This window comes from Mus musculus, chromosome 9 (assembly GCF_000001635.26).
Source record: "Mus musculus strain C57BL/6J chromosome 9, GRCm38.p6 C57BL/6J".
In the NCBI taxonomy this organism is placed as follows: domain Eukaryota; kingdom Metazoa; phylum Chordata; class Mammalia; order Rodentia; family Muridae; genus Mus; species Mus musculus.
Window position 1 is genome coordinate 50387706 of NC_000075.6, and position 5806 is coordinate 50393511.

The following is a 5806-nucleotide window of genomic DNA, read 5'->3' on the forward strand; positions in this document are numbered from 1 at the left end:
TGCACCTTGGGAAACATGAAGAAGGGGCCTTGGCTTTGCAAATACATTCCTGCATCATGCCCTCAATGTGTTAGACCATCTCAGTATATACAGATCACCTCTCCTGTAACTCCAACTCAACCCACACACCCCATCATGCCTTGCTTATACCCTCCTGACTATGTCATTAATCCATCCTGCAGAATGAGCAAAGAGGCCAGGCAGCACACAGATGAAGTTGTTTTCCATCACATTTTACATGCACTCTGATTCTCTGGGGCCCAGCAGCTCTGAGCCCTTCCAGTCTCAGAAGACATAACACCAGACATTTTCCCCCTCTGGGATAATGATGAGTTAAGCTACTTGTAAATGCAGAAAAAACTGGCTTCTAATTTCCACAAGAACATCCATTGCCCCAGGAACGGGGTGTAGCCCAGAGGGAAAACCCAGCTAATGCTGCATCATCCAGGAGCTTTCAACAGTAGCTCCTATGAAGGACACCCATGAATGTGCATCGGTGTGGTGTGTGTGTGTGTGTGTGTGTGTGTGTGTGTGTGTGTGTGTGCTATGGACCAATGGCTTCTCACATGCTAGAAAAGCCCTCTGCCACTGAGCCGCATCCCCAGCCTCAGTGGGATTTCTTTCAACACTGTGACAACTTTCTCCCTGTTCTGGAACTCCAGACTGGTGAATTTCATGGCATCCTCATGAGGTTGATAATCCAAGACTGTCTCACAAGAATACAATTCAGAAATAGCTTTACAATGTGCAGGAACAGCAATGCCTGCCTGATATTTAGCTGAGAACTGCTACTTAACCACAACCAAGAGGAAGAGAGAGAGAAAGTGTAAAGTGTGTGCACAGCAACGGGGCAACCCAATCAATCACTTCTAAAGGGCATGCTTTCCCCGTAGAACAGGTTTAAGGAAATAAGCACGCAGACTTAATGGAAAATTTTCAGAGTCTATTGATTGAAATCTGTTGCATTTTCTTCCTATTTGAGAACACATCATTTTTGCATTAGGCAGTTGGTTTATGACTTAGGTAAATAGAAAACACAAAAACTTTTCGGAGATGGGGGAGTTTAGCAAAGATGCCTCATTCCATCACTCTGTGGGGCTCGTATCTCTCTCCCCGTGGTCTCTCTGATGAGTTTCCTCCAAACTCTTTCAGAAGAAAGCCCCCTCTCCGCCCAACTGCTGAGTACAGTAGTCATGGTGACAACAAGCAGCTGCTCCCACAATGCATCACTCTCCTTTGTCTCCTTTTTCTGCAGAAGCCACCCCTCCACCTGCCTGGAGACCCCTTCCCTGGCCTTCTTACCCACCCCTATCCACCATTATGGGCCTCAGAGGCAGTCTCCAATCTCTCCCACAGGAAGTCATGGCTGTGCTCCTGGCAGTGGTAAGAGCTTCCCTAGTGGGTTCCAATGGTGCCTTGTTCCAACCCCTGTGGTGACAATGATCATGCAGTTCTGCTACCCCTTCCAAACACATTTCATGCATTTTTTTGTGTTCTTATAAGGCTAAGTCACCACCCTGTTGTGATAATGACCACTTTGTCCCTATCGCTCCATTTTAAGACATTTTTTTCATATTTGAACATTTCCAAAATCAGAATGTTTTGAAAATAATGTGTACATTGAGTGTGTATGTGATTTTTTTCTTCTAAAATAGAAGATGTTATTATGTTGAGAGCATACCTTAAGATCAAATAACTATGTTTCACGGGTCTTGCCTACACGCTCCCGGGGAGCAGGATCTGTGTTTCAGTCACCTGAGCATCTCCAGCCCTCAGAAGAGCGCCTGCCTGCTATGCAACTGGTGTCTAGTCACTAACGGGAGAGGGTGAGGAATGAGAGTGGCTTAGTTACTCCTCTCTCTGCTTCTATAACAGGTAATTACACAGAGAACTGCATTACCTCTGAGCTCTGAAGCTGGGAAAGCTAAGGTCAAGGTGTGGCCAGATGCGGTGCCTGATCGAGTCATTGTCCCTTTCTGTGTTGGTGTCATTGTAGGTTGTGTCCATGGCAGAAGGTGGCAGAGCAACAGAGAGCACTCTCTCCAAAGCCCCTTGGTATAGGGGCATAAATCCATTCTTTATGGCAAAGCCTTCATGACTTAGACATCTCCAATTAGGTCCTAGGCCCAAACGTTGGTTTAGGAATGTTGCCAGTGTATGAACTTAGGGTATTTGTTGAGACCACAGCAAGGGAAGATGACAAGGAGGAAGGGGGGGAACCCTAAAATTTAGGAAGCTCCTTCACTTACCTACCCCATCTGCCTGTAACATACAGGGACTTCTCTGAGAGGATTTTCCTCCTTAGCCCTCCCTGCATTTCCCTGGGGGAGAGGATGTGAAGACAACACAACAGTCACCTCCCACATGGGACACAATAGGTTCTTACTCCTGTTGTCCTCAGGAGGCTCCCACAGGCCTCCTCTAGCCTCCTCTAGCCTCTACCATCTCTTGGTGGCCTCAAGAAGAGAATTGAGGCTTTTTTTCTGCTACCGGAGACTGAACCTAGGACTCCAAGCATGCTGCTCGAGCCCTCTACCACTGAGCTATATCCTCCAGTGGTTTTGATTCACTTCTTTTTGCTGAGATCTTTGAGGCCTGGCATCTGACCACCTTGGAGGCTCGTTTTTTAAAAGCAGCAGCCATGCCTGGCAATCATTGCTCATCTCTTCTCATCCCAGCTCCTCACTCGGTCCTCCCACTTTCAGGAAACAGTGCCGTCATCTCTAAAGCAACCAAGCCAGAGAGGCATTCCTGATCCTCTTCCCTCACAGCCCCATGGACTGGGTTTCAGTTCCATGTCAGGACCATTGATGCTACATCCTGAGTCAATGCAGTCCTTCGGCCGCTGCTCCTTTCCTAACAGCCTTGCCTTTGCACACAATTCCCCTGGCCTCTGTACTCCTTCCTCCTTCATCTTTTGCCCTTCCACACTTCAGACCTCTGCTTCAACTTTATTTCCTTCAGGAAGGCTTTGTGGCTCTGTCGTTTTAGTTTAGGGCCTTTTGGCACCAGCTCCCCTAGCATGTCACTGTCTCTGTCATGTCCCAAAATGTTACCTGTTGTTTGCTTGGCTACACCTAAATGATATGGGGACAGGGAAAGAATCCACTTCACTCATAATAGCACCAACATATAAGAGCTATGCAATATGTATTTCTCAAATTGTTGAGTTCAATAAAGGAGCTGTGAACTTGATTGGGCAAGGTTTAATTCACTGGCAAATCATTTGGCTCGGTGCCGTGAGACATGAAGTGTAGGGACGAGACCAGCTCTGCCGATGCAGGAGTGGAACTCAGTTCATCTCATCAGGCTCAGCATCTCATGAGGCTCACGTTCTTCACCTGGGAAGTGGGGATAAAAAGGCATCATATGGGACTATCACAAGCTCAAAGGAGCGTGTGCATAGTGACACATTTCTCAACAGCTATGACTTCTGTCCAAATGTATCTATGGTCTCCTACTCTCTGAGTGACCTTGCCCTGGCTGCTGCTGCAGCTGCAACAAAGGCCGTGCATGGAGGCTCATCCTGGAGCAGCAGAACTCACACAGGTGGGGCTCAGCACCAAGTCCAGCATGCACATTCCATCTCTACCTCTCCTGCTGTCTCATACCACCAGGCTGATGCCAGGAGTCCTCATCCAGGCTCCCTTCCAGCATGCCGTCTCGGTGGAGGATTTAATGATCCTGAAGGCCTGGGAAATACACTGAATTAAAAGACAAAACAGATCGCATTGTGCATTTTAGTGAAACAGCAATTAGGAGCAGCAGCCACCGTGTGCTCAGGAGGGCAAGAGAGACGGGGAGAGACGGGATAAAGTGACCTCATAAAGACACTTAATTTCATTACCACCAGACACCGTTTCCCATTACTGCTCTTGGTGTTTAATGGTTTTATGATTCCATCTATCGATGCTTAGCTAGTTCATTAACTGTGCTGCTAAAAATACAATTATCTCCAACAAACCTTTCATCACTAATAAAAGGAGGAGGGGTAAGCTCCATCATTACCAGTAAGCAGTGGGGTGGACACATTGGTATAGTAATACCTTGGGCCCAAACTAAGAAACTAAGACTCTGCTTCCAGTTCAAAAGTAAACCAAGCAACTTCTTTGTTTTGTTTTGTTTTGTTTTGTTTTGTTTTGTTTTGTTTTGTTTTGTTTTGTTTTGTTTTAAAACGGACTCCAACTAGCCTGTTGGGCTGATTTTGCACATCCAGTTGGCACTGACTTTGATTGAGCCAGCTGAGTAAATCTACCATCAAGTTAGTGATGAATCTGAGATGTGAGCATCTACTGAATGGCCTATTCATTCATCGGGTATTTACAAAGTCTTTCCTGGATACCATACTTTGGTCAGACAGATACAAGACACATAAAAGAGACCAAGGGCACATAGATCCCATCTTCAGAAAGCCTAAAGACAAACAGAGACTATGTCTGTACTAAGATTGGTGAAGCAAGCTTCAGTTATTGAGCTGAAGGTCAATATAGACCTCTATCCCTGCTTTGGAACAGGGGAGGAGAAAGTGGATACTGAGCAGTGTAGGAGATGGAGGTGGCTTTTCATCTCACTTACCAGAGAAGCCCAAATCAACACAATGAACTTCCATATACAGTATGGTGGTTAGAAGGAAAATGACTTCTGTCTTAGTTAGGGTTTTACTGCTTGTACTGGCTAATTTTGTGTCAACTTGACACAGCTGGGGTTATCACAGAGAAAGGAGCTTCAGTTGAGGAAATGCCTCCATGAGATCCAACTGTAAGGCATTTTCTCAATTAGTGATCAAGGGGGAAAGGCCCCTTGTGGGTGGGACCATCTCTGGACTGGTAGTCTTGGGTTCTATAAGAGAGCAGGCTGAGCAAGCCAGGAGAGGCAAGCCAGTAAAGAACATCCCTCCATGGCCTCTGCATCAGCTCCTGCTTTCTGACCTGCTTGAGTTCCAGTCCTGCATTCTTTGGTGATCAACAGCAGTATGGAAATGTAAGCCGAATAAACCCTTTCCTCCCCAACTTGCTTCTTGGTCATGATGTTTGTGCAGGAATACAAACCCTGACTAAGACAAATTGGTACCAGGAGTGGGGTATTCCTGAGACAACCTGACCATGTTTTGGGGAGGACTGTGGAAGGACTTTGGAACTTTGGGCTTGAAGATCCATCAGTTGTTAAGAGCTCTGTCGGATGTTGTGTAGGAGCTTGGAAGATAATGTTGAGAACACTGCAGAAGATGGAGGTCTGGTTTGTGAAATTTCAGAGGGAAAATTAAAGACTCTTTTCAGGGCCATTGCTGTTTTGAATGTGAAGATTCTGTAGTTCTGGTTAGCTGGGGCTGAAGAATCAGCTGTGATTAACAAGATACCAGAACTACCAAAGCAAAAACTTTGCATTACTGGGACTATTGATGCTGGTTAGCTGGAGCTAAGAAATTAGCGGTGATTAAGAAGAGACCAGCATCATTGAGGTGACATCTTCTGGGAAGTGTTTTCTGAAAGCACAAAGAGGCTGTGTTCCAGAGATGTCCAAGGTTGTACCCCTGCTGCAGCAGGACTTGGTAATATGTAAGGGTCACCCAGGTGGTACTGGTTTTGAAGACATGAAGGAGTTGAGCAGAGCAGCTGAGGCTTGGCACTGTGAGAGGCCATGGAAGGCCATTGGTGAAAGTGCAGCCTCAGTTGCAATTGATGGCCCAGGACTGAAGGGGTCATGCAGTGTTTTGGAGATGCCAGTACCATGAGATGACCACCAAGAGCAGCAGCAGCAGTGGAGTACAGGCATCTGGAGCCTAGAGGATGACGCGTGTGCTACAAAG

The 5806-nt window shown here is 46.5% G+C and overlaps 1 long non-coding RNA gene across 1 annotated transcript; it reads right to left on the reverse strand.

The window, feature by feature from the left end:
• Positions 1–3133: 3133 nt before the first annotated feature.
• On the reverse strand, positions 3134–4683 carry Gm38579. The gene is made up of 2 exons (XR_870732.1): positions 3612–4683; positions 3134–3341 (listed from the first exon to the last, which is right to left on the reverse strand). It is a non-coding gene; the product is annotated as a predicted gene, 38579 (long non-coding RNA).
• Between the last annotated feature and the right edge of the window lie 1123 nt (positions 4684–5806).